A 14,235-nucleotide genomic window follows, 5' to 3' on the forward strand; every position below is an offset into this window, starting at 1 on the left:
CAATACTCGTGGTTCCGGATTGGCCAAAACGAGCGTGGTACCCGGAACTTCAAGAGATGATCTCAGAGGACCCATGGCCTCTGCCGCTCAGACAGGACCTGCTGCAGCAGGGGCCCTGTCTGTTCCAAGACTTACCGCGGCTGCGTTTGACGGCATGGCGGTTGAACGCCGGATCCTGAAGGAAAAGGGCATTCCGGAGGAAGTCATTCCTACGCTGATTAAAGCCAGGAAAGATGTAACTGCAAAGCATTATCACCGCATATGGCGGAAATATGTTGCTTGGTGTGAGGCCAAAAAGGCCCCAACAGAGGAATTTCAACTAGGTCGATTTCTGCATTTCCTACAAGCAGGAGTGACTATGGGCCTGAAATTAGGCTCCATTAAGGTACAGATCTCGGGCTCTGTCGATTTTCTTCCAGAAAGAACTAGCTTCACTACCTGAAGTTCAGACGTTTGTGAAAGGAGTGCTGCATATTCAGCCCCCGTTTGTGCCTCCAGTGGCACCTTGGGATCTCAACATGGTGTTGAGTTTCTTAAAATCACATTGGTTTGAGCCACTTAAAACCGTGGATCTAAAATATCTCACGTGGAAAGTGGTCATGTTATTGGCCTTGGCTTCAGCCAGGCGTGTGTCAGAATTGGCAGCTTTGTCATGTAAAAGCCCTTATCTGATTTTCCATATGGATAGGGCGGAATTGAGGACTCGTCCCCAGTTTCTCCCTAAGGTGGTATCAGCTTTTCACTTGAACCAACCTATTGTGGTGCCTGCGGCTACTAGGGACTTGGAGGATTCCAAGTTACTGGACGTAGTCAGGGCCTTGAAAATTTATGTTTCCAGGACAGCTAGAGTCAGGAAAACTGACTCGCTATTTATCCTGTATGCACCCAACAAACTGGGTGCTCCTGCTTCTAAGCAGACTATTGCTCGCTGGATTTGTAGCACAATTCAGCTGGCGCATTCTGCGACTGGACTGCCGCATCCTAAATCAGTAAAAGCCCATTCCACAAGGAAGGTGGGCTCATCTTGGGCGGCTGCCCGAGGCGTCTCGGCTTTACAACTTTGCCGAGCTGCTACTTGGTCAGGGGCAAACACGTTTGCAAAATTCTACAAATTTGATACCCTGGCTGAGAAGGACCTTGAGTTCTCTCATTCGGTGCTGCAGAGTCATCCGCACTCTCCCGCCCGTTTGGGAGCTTTGGTATAATCCCCATGGTCCTTTCGGAGTTCCCAGCATCCACTAGGACGTCAGAGAAAATAAGATTTTACTCACCGGTAAATCTATTTCTCGTAGTCCGTAGTGGATGCTGGGCGCCCATCCCAAGTGCGGATTGTCTGCAATACTTGTACATAGTTATTGTTAACTAAAGGGTTATTGTTGAGCCATCTGTTGAGAGGCTCCGTTGTTTTCATACTGTTAAACTGGGTATAGTATCACGAGTTATACAGTGTGATTGGTGTGGCTGGTAGGAGTCTTACCCGGGATTCAAAATCCTTCCTTATTATGTCAGCTCGTCCGGGCACAGTGTCCTAACTGAGGCTTGGAGGAGGGTCATAGCGGGAGGAGCCAGTGCACACCAGGTGACCTAAAAGCTTTCTTTAGTTGTGCCCAGTCTCCTGCGGAGCCGCTATTCCCCATGGTCCTTTCGGAGTTCCCAGCATCCACTACGGACTACGAGAAATAGATTTACCGGTGAGTAAAATCTTATTTTTAATTACCTACCGGTAAATCCTTTTCTCGTAGACCATAGAGGATACTGGGCGCCCGCCCGATGCTTCAGTTTTTCCTGCATAGTTACTTGGTTAAGTATTGTTGTTGGTTCAGCTGTTGCTGTTCAAGTTTGGTTAGCATGGCTTTCCTCTTGTGTGTGCTGGTTCGAATCTCACCACTCTCCTTTTAAATCCTTCTCTCAGGGTATGTCCGTCTCCTTCGGCACAGTTTCCTAGACTGAGTCTGGTATGAGGGGCATAGAGGAATGAGCCAGCACGAACTATTAATTTCTTAAAGTGCCCAAGGCTCTTAGTATACCAGTCTATACCCCATGGTTCTAATGTGGACCCCAGTATCCTCTACGGACTACGAGAAAAGGATTTACCGGTAGGTAATTAAAATCCTATTTTTAAGAGGTTGATTGTACTGCGGTATGCAAACTGCCACGCACTTCTGAACTTGCAGTTTCTATGTTGAAGACCCAAACTGCTAAAATTGCTAGCTGTATGTGGCTTGCAAACACCTAAGGTAAGGGCCAACATTATAAAATTAGTGCCGTAATAAAAAAATAATTGACCTTATAATTTATGAAATAAAATGTGCGGTGGCTTTTGCCAGGGAGTGTTCTGGGGAAACCGCTCACAGCTAACTAGCCTCTACGATGCAAAGTGTAGCCCATAGGCTACAACGGGCTACCACCATCTTAAGATGGCGGCAGCATAGCATCCCTCACAGAAACCTATGGTGGTTGCAGCTGCAGGTATCAGAGATATAGGCTGAAGGCCCTTAGTGATACCATTCCGGGATACTAAACATTTGCAGTTAACTCTCGAAAACAGGCGTTATTGGGGACTATGCTTCAAATATTCAATGACAAATAGGCCCCATGGTATCTCTAAAGCTTCCTGTGATGGATCACTTTAGACCAATAAAAGATGAGGATTGTGGCAAAGTATTATTTGTGGACTGAGATCATGTTGGCCATACAGTCCTACACAACATTCAGGCCCAGATACCCACCACACCAGAGGTACCAGGAGGGGCTCCCGTGTTACTCAGCTTTGGCTACTCTCTAGGTGTGGGGGAAATCCCTCCCCTCCAGACCCCCCCCCCCCCCCCCCAAGGGCGCATTAGAGAAAAGGTATGGGACATTATTTCCCCATTCTGACAAGACTGAAACAAAATGATCCTGCCAGGCCATACACCTCCACTGAACATAAACCATTTGAAAAGGCTTGAGTGGCAATCTGTAAGATAGGTGAATTTATAAAGGGAGGTATTCAGCATCTCCGGATAAGGAAGTGCCTGCTAAGTCAGCTCCTGTTTCATTCTGCTTAGCAGATGAATTTGAGGCCCTTAGGTTTGATGGTTCTATTCCCAGTGGAGAGGGGAAAAAGATAAAGCACAGTGCATGACTAAATAACATGAATTGTCTTCTTGACTAAACACACAGACATCATGAAACAGAACATATCTGCTGCCGTCATTGTGTTCTGCAAAAGTACTCTGGCTTACTTTATCATTTCACAATTATTATTATTTTTTTGTTTGCATTATTTCTCCTGTCAGAGTAGGAGTCAGGCAGCTTGATTTAAAAAAAAAACAATAAAAAGCATGAGATGTTAATTTTTTTTATTTATTTCTGCTTGGTTTATTAGAAAATAAGCAATTACCATGAGCTGTGTTTTCCCAGACTTGGTCCTCAAGGTACCCTAACAGTCCAGGTTTTAAGGATATCCATAAAACATTTAGGGCGGTATTCAATTCTTAACCCCCCCCCCTCCTCCATACCCATTCTGTTTCTGCTGACGAGCGTAGTATAATGATTTCAGCTCGCTGCACACCCAACCCTCTACGCAGCTAAACCTGATTACTATGTGCACTATATGCGTGATAACAGGGATCACTTTAGAAAGGAGATTGCCGGTATTCAAATATTAGATCACGCCCAAACTACTAACCTGTAGCTGTTTCAGACCATACAATGTAAATTATACCAGTGCATACCACATTCACTGATAACTAATAACAGTGATTCAATTGTACAGGGTGATTCAAAAGTCGCAGTACCCCTTTTATTTCAAAACCTGTGCAGGAAATAGTCCATCTTAAATCTAAGTCCGTTTTTTCAAATGGAAAGGGGATCGTGTAACATGTCAAACATCAGAATTTGCTGAAAAGTTTATTGCTGCAAACAGATTTGAAAAAGCAGTTATGGTTCAAAAGCTACAACAATTTTTTTGTTGCAGGTAACTGAAGATGGCTTTGACAACAAAGGAGAGAATTGAGGTAATTTTGATGTCTGGAGAACGAAGTTTCCATGTCATAGCTGCAGATTTTAACAACGGCACCCAGAAAGACCTCCAATTTCACATAACACTGTCAGGTGCCTAAATTTCCAAATTCTGAGAAACTGGGACTGTGGCGGACAAGTCAAGCAGCCTTCGTCCAAAAAGTGCTACTGGTCTTTCTGGGTGCCGATTGTTAAAATCTGCAGTTATGACACAGAAATTTCGTTCTCCAGACATCAAATTACCTCAATTCTCTCCTCTTTTGTCAAAGCCATCTTCAAGTTACCTGCCCAAAAAAAAAAAAGAAGTGTTGTAAATTTTGAACCATAACTGCTATTTCAAATCTGTTCGCAGCAACAAACTTTTCAGCAAATTCTGATGTTGTTTGACGTTACATGACCCACTTTCCATTTGAAAAAACTGACTTACATTCAAGATGGCCGATTTCAAGATGGCGCCCATATTCGGTACATACCCTAAAAGATAGCCCACCTCACCCATACCTTACTAGAGTATTCAGCTTTCCCATTTTCTGCACAGTTTTTGAAACAAAAGGGTGTACTGCGACCCTGTATTATAAAATATATTACTTACTACAAAATGGTGTATAAAATATTGGCTCAAATTACAAAGAGGTCCACACATTTGTAGGTTTATAGGGACTAGACCATCTATTGTCACTGGTCACCGTCAACAGCCTCTTCATCCACAGGGTGCAAAAGTGATTACATCTCCTGGTGTTTGCAATGCACACATTTACGGTTATGAACTCTGCCTGGGGTGTGGTATGCGTGACCTCAGCATACAGACACCGGGATCCTGGCAGCAGATCGTTCAATGTTAATTATTTATTTAGAATAATCCATAGTTTAATAGCAACTGAAGTACTGGTCTCAAGTTAATCAGCATATATGATTACCAACATATAGACAATACTCCATATAACAGTGCACACATGTATAAAAATATCATTAATGGGTAGTTGGTACATATGCGCACTGTTATATAGTAGATGTAGTATTGTCTATATGTTGGTAATGATATATGCAGATTAATTTGAAACCGGGACTCCAGTTGCTTTTATTTATTCAAAATTTTAATCCAGACCACAGGTACACATATGCAACTGCGACCATATCACTCAATGAACTATGGGTGCCTGGGTGAGGCCACAGGAAGAATTAATAAATAACCATAAATGTGGGCACTGCAAAGACTGAGGTGTAATCACTTGCGTCCTGTAGGGAAAGGAGGCTATTGAAGGTGATCATGACAATAGATGGAATAGGCTAAATAAACATACATTTATGGACCGCTCTAGACTTTGAGCCGATAGTGTATACACATTTTGTATATACTGTATGTTTGTATAGTATACTGGTAGAAGGCATTTTTAGAGGGACAATGTAAATTGTATGTTATTCATAGGAATAAAGGAACATCTTCTCTAATACAACTAAATCACTTATTGGTTATCAGAACCAATGTGGTATGCACTGGTATAATTAACATTTACTTTTATTTAGTACCTCAGACTGATTTAACCACCTGTGCTCAAGCAAAATGTCGCCAAGAAATTAGTCAAAACAAATAAGGTCAACAAGTTTTTTTTTCTGTGTCATTTTGTATGTTCAATCATATGTGAGCACAATCCATGGAAACGTGTACGCTCGTCATGCTTTGGGCAAGGTTCCTATTCCCAATCATATTTCCCGTGGGCAGTAGATCAAGCAAAAAATTGTCAAAACATGCCCCCCCCCCCAAAAAAAAAAAAAAAACAACAACAACAACAAAAAAAAGGAGACTTGGGTCATCCATTGTCATTTTGACCTTTTGTCCTGTTGGCCTTAAGCACCGTCTACCTTTTACCTGTTGGACATATGTCAACCTCTACCATGGAACCCCCTTCAAACCTAGCATAGCCAAGTTTAATGATGTTCATAGACACATTTCCAGAAGTATTTATGCAACAATGACTCTAGATCCTAACTTATTTCATTTTAATAAATTAGCAGGGAGACGTCTTGCAATGTGACGTGTGCCTGATTTATGACTTTTCTTCCATAGAGTTAATTCTGTAAACGGGAGGTAAAGAAATGCCTGTAACAACATTTGCAACGCTCGTTCATTTCATATAGCTGTCAGCAAAGAGATAAACTAGTTTGGCAAAGAGTGTTGATCAAATTTTAGTACTTTGCATATTCCTGCAAATATGAACATCTAACTTTATGATTTCACGGAGTGACTCCTGTTCTTAAAATATTGCAAATCCAAAAGATTTAAACAAATGGCTTAATCTTACACTTTGCTTACAGAGTCTTTCCGAGCTCTTGCTTTTCAGTCTAATGCAATTGCGGCTGATGTGTCATTGCCACAGACAGTTAATGATTTAGGACACAGATAGACAAAACAATGTTCTCCATTGTACTGGTGCGGCTGCAGGCTAACAATTGCTTGCAGTTATATATTTGTTTCACTCCACAGGTAATATAAATCTACTGTGCATCAAGAGTTTGCAAATACCTCTATGTTATCTGCAGTGTGTTTCTGTTTGCGGACTGACACACAGACTGAGTGGCGGACCTGGATTATGTCTAACACGGTGTTTCCCACTCCCAGTGCAGGTAATAAGGATATCCGTGCAAGAGCACAGGTGACTTAAGTGCCACCTGTCAGTTTGATTTACCCACCTGTGCTGAAGCAGGGCTATCCCTACTGTCTGGACTGAGTGAGCCGTGAGGAAACTCTGGTCTAAGAGGATGCGGACAAAAACAACATTACTTTAAAAAGTTAATTCAGTTTCAAACTGGAGTTGGCCACACAACTTATTTTAGGTCCCTTAGCATGTCAACGTTCTTCAAAATTAATATGCAAAGCAGTTAATTGATGTGCCTCCGACGGTTGTGCCTTTGTATGCAAGTGGAGGGTCAGAATATGGGTTCTCCATACAACTCCTGACAGCTGTGACAAAACCCTTGCAATTATTTATGTAGGTAATACACAAAATCTAAGTAATGCCACTGGTTCCTAGTGACTGAGTAAGCTGCATTCTCAGTGATGTCACTGGTTCCTAGTGACTGGAAAGGGCTGAAGTCACCAGCTCCTAGTGGCTGGATAGGCTCCACTCTGTGCCGTCACTGGAATCTAGTGACCAGAAAGGCTGCACCTCCAGTGATGTCACTGGTTCCTAGTGACTGAGTAAGCTGCATTCTCAGTGATGTCACTGGTTCCTAGTGACTGAGTAAGCTGCATTCTCAGTGATGTCACTGGTTCCTAGTGACTGGAAAGGGCTGAAGTCACCAGTTCCTAGTGGCTGGATAGGCTCCACTCTGTGCCGTCACTGGAATCTAGTGACCAGAAAGGCTGCACCTCCAGTGATGTCACTGGTTCCTAGTGACTGAGTAAGCTGCATTCTCAGTGATGTCACTGGTTCCTAGTGACTGAGTAAGCTGCATTCTCAGTGATGTCACTGGTTCCTAGTGACTGGAAAGGGCTGAAGTCACCAGTTCCTAGTGGCTGGATAGGCTCCACTCTGTGCCGTCACTGGAATCTAGTGACCAGAAAGGCTGCACCTCCAGTGATGTCACTGGTTCCTAGTGACTGAGTAAGCTGCATTCTCAGTGATGTCACTGGTTCCTAGTGACTGGAAAGGGCTGAAGTCACCAGTTCCTAGTGGCTGGATAGGCTCCACTCTGTGCCGTCACTGGAATCTAGTGACCAGAAAGGCTGCACCTCCAGTGATGTCACTGGTTTCTGGTGACTGAGTAAGCTGCATTCTCAGTGAGGTCATTGGTTCCTAGTGACTGGAAAGGGCTGAAGTCACCAGTTCCTAGTGGCTGGATAGGCTCCACTCTGTGCTGTCACTGGAATCTAGTGACCAGAAAGGCTGCACCTCCAGTGATGTCACTGGTTCCTAGTGACTGAGTAAGCTGCATTCTCAGTGATGTCACTGGTTCCTAGTGACTGAGTAAGCTGCATTCTCAGTGATGTCACTGGTTCCTAGTGACTGGAAAGGGCTGAAGTCACCAGTTCCTAGTGGCTGGCTAGGCTCCACTCTGTGCCGTCACTGGAATCTAGTGACCAGAAAGGCTGCACCTCCAGTGATGTCACTGGTTTCTAGTGACTGGAATGGTCACATCAGGCAAACTGAAGGTCAAACAGGCAAAACTCCATTTTATTTTTCTCATTAAATGTTAGGTTTGTTCTTGGCATATGCCAGGTCCAGTACTTCTTCCCAACTCACAGGCACTTTAGCGCTCTCATCTCCTGCTCCATGCCGTCTCTGGACCAGGTTCAAGGCGGGACAGGTTGCATTTATTATATAAATACTAACATTTGACTTTACTGATATATTACTTATAATTATATACCGAACATTTTAACTTATAATTAAATACTTCATATATTACTTATATTATTACTTATAATTCTATGTGTATCAGAAAACAAAATTTTGTTTAAATATTACTCTTTATTAAGTGAAAATTCTGTGTCATAAATCTGTAATAAGCATTAATTGCAGATAATGAGTGCCCCAGCCACAGAGTTGATCCTCAGTCCCTAATGTTCCCCATATGAAGTCGTCCTCATTAGGCATTATAATTCATAGGTACTCCCATATATATTAACACTTCTTTATTATGAGAGAACTTGCAGCTTTAAATTATACTTTGTTGAAACAAATCAAGAATAAAAGTGAAGCAGCAGTTGCCAGCCCTACAGAAAATTACTCTGATGCAAATGTAGAACACTTTTATAATCATAATTCACTAGGAAAAAAGATTTGCGGATGTTACATATGTCAACGGTAACATCGCTCCTCATTTCTTTCATTTACATAATGGAACATTTTTTAGATTATCCCCAGCGTTCATGTGAATTCAAAACACTGATCCGTCTCCCTCCAAAGTTAAACATTTAGATTCTATTAAAACATCTAATCAGAAGATTAAAAAGCTCCTGATTCACATTCAGGGCAAAATAAAAGAAAAAAATCAGCTTTGTTGAAGCATTACCAAGCATTAGGTTGCAAACAAGAGAGAAGGAAGACAGTCATCTCAAGCGGAGAGAGCGGTTACAGCAATGTTTTAATTGAATTATCGTAGAATTAACTTTTTATGTACTGCATGGCGTGTGTTTCAGAGGCTGTACGATTACCATTGGCCATTTGGATGTCTTCACTAGTTTACAGATCACTAAATATCAACTTGAAAACCAAACCATTTAAAGCACACACAGCAGACTGCCATTTTGTGGGATGAAACCCTACTGAGAGGGGATAACTATTTTTGGATGGAGTTAAAGAAATAATTCAATATACTCATATCCTACTTACCATTGGGTATTATCCAATGCCCCGGCTCTTACATTAGTGGTCGAACGCAAGAATCCTATGGGCCGATTCAAATGCTTTTTTCCCCCCACTAGAGGGCACCCAGCGACAACAATTCAATTGTTCTGCCGTTTGGGCGCCCAGTTGTCGCAGAGGACACACACTTTTTGTTGCAGCCTCCTGAGGTGCGAAAAAAAACAAGTGCTGAAATTGAGCACTTTGGGCATCCAAACAAGAGTTTGGACGCCCAAAGCAGGGAATTTGGAGGGGTTTAGCCATTTTAGATGGCTAAAACCGGTCTGTTTAAGCGCAAATGCGCATTTGGCATGGGCACCCAAACAAAAATTAATTGTGACAATTGTTTGGGCGTCTAAAAAGTCCCATAACGACAGGATTTTTAGAAGCCCAAAACAGTTGAAACGGTCCCCTAGTGTCCATATAAAAATCTTTAACTCCAAAACATTTTCTGATCATGAAAATTCGAAGTGGTCCCAAAATAAAGAAACATTTCATTATATCTTAGTGAAACTATGTTTTCGGTTTTGTTTTTAAACATCAATTACAAACTACAATATGCAATCCAAAATACAGGTGTTTTTATGCCATATGAGCAATTATTATTATTAGGATAATTGTACTTGTTACAATACATTACTAAAGAAAAAACAAATAAAGACAGAGGATTATTTAGCATTTCGCCTTATGCCCCTTTGATTTCTAACCAAGCTGATTTTATTCCAAATGTAAGCTGACAGGGTGCCAACTTTTCCTTCTGCCTCTGGGGAGAGCAGAGGAAGCTGTAATGTAATAAGTAGTATGGAGAGGTAAAATTCCATCAAGCAACCGGATATACAAAGCACAAGAAAATGAAGCTGGTACCTCGTCAGAAAGAAAAGTTATACAGGTTGAGTATCCCATATCCAAATATTCCAAAATACGGAATATTCCGAAATACGGACTTTTTTGAGTGAGAGTGAGATAGTGAAACTTTTGTTTTTTGATGGCTCTATGTACACAAACTTTGTTTAATACACAAAGTTATTACAAATATTGTTTTAAATGACCTTCAGGCTGTGTGTATAAGGTGTATATGAAACAAATGAATTGTGTGAATGTAGGCACACTTTGTTTAATGCACAAAGTTATAAAAAATATTGGCTAAAATTACCTTCAGGCTGTGTGTATAATACATAAATGTATTCTGTGCTTAGATTTAGGTCCCATCACCATATTATCTCATTATGGTATGCAATTATTCCAAAATACGGAAAAATCCCATATCCAAAATACCTCTGGTCCCAAGCATTTTGGATAAGGGATACTCAACCTGTATATCATTTTTATAATATATTATGTGAAGACATTTGACAAGAGAATGTTGTGCAAAGTAATTAAGCCTCAGAATACAGTAGAAATAACAAACAAAAAAAAAAACAAACTTCTGACTTCTTATACCATGCAGATTTATGGGGTAAATTTGTTATAAGGAGGGAGGTAATTCGTCACACTGCCAAATCTTCTGCTCACTGTTACCATTTACGGGTAGGGAGGCATGATAGTCAGGAGAGCACAGAGTCTTGCCCTGTAGCATAGATATACCGCCTTACGGTGCAAAGAGAGAGGGGGAGATTGCTAAAAGCCCTAGTTCTGCTGCAAGCTATCTGCAGACTTGGGCTGACCAGTCAAACCCCGTACATCTCAGAGCTCAGCAATTATGCAGTGTGGCAGTATTGGCCAGTGAGTCTCTTTGATATGTCTGCGCTGCTTATATAACAGGGCCTTACGGTCTATGCATTCAGCTGGACTAACCTGCTTTGTCATTGGATTTTAAAATCACCAGTTTGGGAAGTTATTCCCAATTGAGAAGTCTACACTAGGTTATTTATGTTAGCCGATACTAGACACGACAGAGCACCATGGCATAAACATTCCTTAAATTACTGTATACAAGGACATTTACCAATAAGTAATTTAATTGTTGCCGGAGCTACACCTAATGCTGCTATACCAGTAGACTAGACTTAGGAAGTCTCAATGGTTGATATCTACTCTATAGCCCAAACTTTCGAGTAAGCCCATTCTAGAGATAGAGAGCCTTTTAATCAGTCCATATAACTGAATTCTAAAGTAAAAAGGTTTATAGACAAATCCCACGTCTCAGCTTTAAGTCTTACAGCGATTATCCGGGCAGAGGACAAGGAAAAACATTTTTAACCTTCAGCACTAGTTCGAAAAGTCTTCACCTCTTTTCTTTTTTACTGTTCCAGTACAACTTTTTCTGTCACATTTCACCTTACATAAGACATCAGCAACGCATGTGGACACAGAGGTGAAAAGATTATATAGACTTAATTATACTGATTAAATTATTTCTTAAACTATAAAGTGCAGTGACTTTAAAGACAATTAAAAAACAACAACACATCATAGCTATTTTGTTAAGGATGCATCATTAGGTTGCCTTAAATGCATGTGCAGAAGTAAATAAATTCTTATATACTGTAAAATATATTATTTCAATGAATTCACAAATATTAAAGTCCATTCCTTTGTGATTTTCCACCTCCAGGTGACATTCATTGGATAGTACATGTAGGTCCTGCAACATTACATAAGTATATCATTTCACCTTTCTGGTCTCTTCGTGTGCTCATTAGAATTCAGTTTCATCAACCATGAAAAGTCGTCTGTTTTAATTGCCCTGAGCGAGGATGCAAGCAGAGCTGCCAAGCATTGTGCCCAAAGTGCAACAATCAACTCGCTCTGCATTGAAGATGTAACGGTGAAAGACACAGAAGAAAGCCAACGAGATATAAAGCCTTTGAGGGGATATGTTAGCCAATAAAGACTGAAGACATTAATACATAAATATAAATTTGTGGTATGGAAATAGCTATATTTATGGAAATAATATATACCTATTGCGATGCTAGAGCATCTCTCCCCCTTATTATCCAAGGACGGAGAACAGGCGCAAAAGTAAGTAAGTGACAAACTTAAGAACTCTATGAAAAATTTTTGGAACTCGAGGCCCAATTTAGCCATTAAACATTTGGAGTAGAAATGAAACTGTTTCATCTTTCATGTAACCATACATGTATAAAACCCTCCCGAAGGAGGCCTGTGAAAGCGAGAATAATTGACAATGAGATATGAGCTATAATAAAGGAGAAATGGGAATGAGGGTAAAAAGAGGAGCGGAGCAGGAGAGAGCGACTAACTTGAAGGATGTCGGCCTTAAATTTCCGATGTGCTTAAATATCCCAGTGAGAGGTCCCCCCCCCACTAACACAACACTATTTTAAAACAAAATTGGATTAAAGTTTCATTCACTGTCAATTGGACATCCAGGTCTATCGTGTTATTCATACACCTCAAGAAACATTTGTGCTTCATAGTAAACTACTGAACATCCACACTTGTTGCACATGGTAACGTACTAATGAAGTCTGTAAGGAATCACGTGGTTTTTAGAATTGTAAGCAAATTATCAACCTAAATTGTGCTTCATGGCCCAACATAGGTGGTCAAACAGAGTTGATCGCACGTAGCAACATTTTGCTGCTCGAGCGATCACCATGACCGTCTATGGGGGGAGTGTATTTTGGGGGTCATTCCGAGTTGATCGCTCGCTAGCTAGTTTTAGCAGCCGTGCAAACGCTATGCCGCCCACTGGGGAGTGTATTTTAGCTTAGCAGAAGTACGAACGCATGTGCAGCTGAACTCTACAAAACCAGTTTGTGCAGTTTCAAGATCAGTTCTGAACCAACTCAGCACTTGCGATCACTTCAGCCTATTCGTGTCCGGATTTGACGTCATACACCCGCCCAGCGAACGCCCAGCCATGCCTGAGTTTTTCAGACACGCCTGCGTTTTTACAAACACTCCCTGAAAACAGTTGACACCCAGTAATGACCCCTTCCTGTCAATCTTCTTATGGCCGCCAGTGCGAAGGAAAACTTTGCTAGAACCTGAGCACAGCCACAAAGAGCTTTGTACCCGAACGTCTCACGTGCGCATTGCGGGGCGTACTCAGAAATGCAGTGTTTCCACCTAATCGCTGTGCTGCGAAAATCGTCAGCGAGTGATCAACTCGGAATGACCCCCTTTAGCATAGCAGGGCTGCGATCGCTTGTGCAGCCCTGCTATGCTAAAAAAGTTTTCTGCAAATCAAGACCAGCCCTGCACCTACTTATCCAGTGCGACGGATCCAGCGATTAAGGTCCCAGCTGTGACGTCAGACATCTGCCCTTCAAATGCCTGGACAAGCCTTTGTTCGCCTTACCACGCATGGGAAACTGAGTAGACGCCCCGATCCTCCTTCCCGCTGTCAATCTTCTTGCGATCGAGCCTGCGATCGCTTTCTTCGGTCCTGGTGTTGTTGCCCGGCAACTGCCGTCGCTGGGCACAGACGCGCGGGCGCAGTTCCGACCTGTTCGCACGGCAGCGAAGAACCGCTGCGTGCGAAAGGGTCGGAATGACCCCCAATGTTCCCTTCATGATGCAACCGAATCTTTCTTACTTCCAAGTGTTTTGAACTCTGTTAAAGTGATTGCAAACCCTATATATATCACCTTTGATTTTGCCTATTGTATAAATTAAGGCAGTGGTTCCCAAACTCTGTCAAGCACCCCAACAGTCCATACTTTTAAGGCTATCCATGATCGAGAACCAGTGAATTAATTAGTACCTCCAATATTTTGATTTAACCATCTGTGCATCTATAGAACCTGAAATGTTACTGTGGCCCCAAGGACCATGTTTGGGTACCACTGTGTTAAAGGGATGAGTCAGGCTTAAAAAGGAAATTGCTTGGTGTGCAAATTTAGGCTTTTGATGGTGAAATGGTAATAAGCACCTCTACTATAAATTATAAAGGATATTACAAGTCACTGAGATTTCC

The 14,235-nt window shown here is 41.8% G+C and overlaps 1 protein-coding gene across 8 annotated transcripts in view; it reads right to left on the reverse strand.

Moving 5' to 3' along the window:
• The window catches only part of CAMTA1 (calmodulin binding transcription activator 1), a 2,328,268-nt gene that overhangs the window by 2,159,094 nt on the left and 154,939 nt on the right, over positions 1 to 14,235 (reverse strand). The window lies entirely within an intron of this gene.

The sequence above is a fragment of the Pseudophryne corroboree genome, chromosome 10, assembly GCF_028390025.1.
Source record: "Pseudophryne corroboree isolate aPseCor3 chromosome 10, aPseCor3.hap2, whole genome shotgun sequence".
NCBI classification, from domain to species: Eukaryota; Metazoa; Chordata; class Amphibia; order Anura; family Myobatrachidae; genus Pseudophryne; species Pseudophryne corroboree.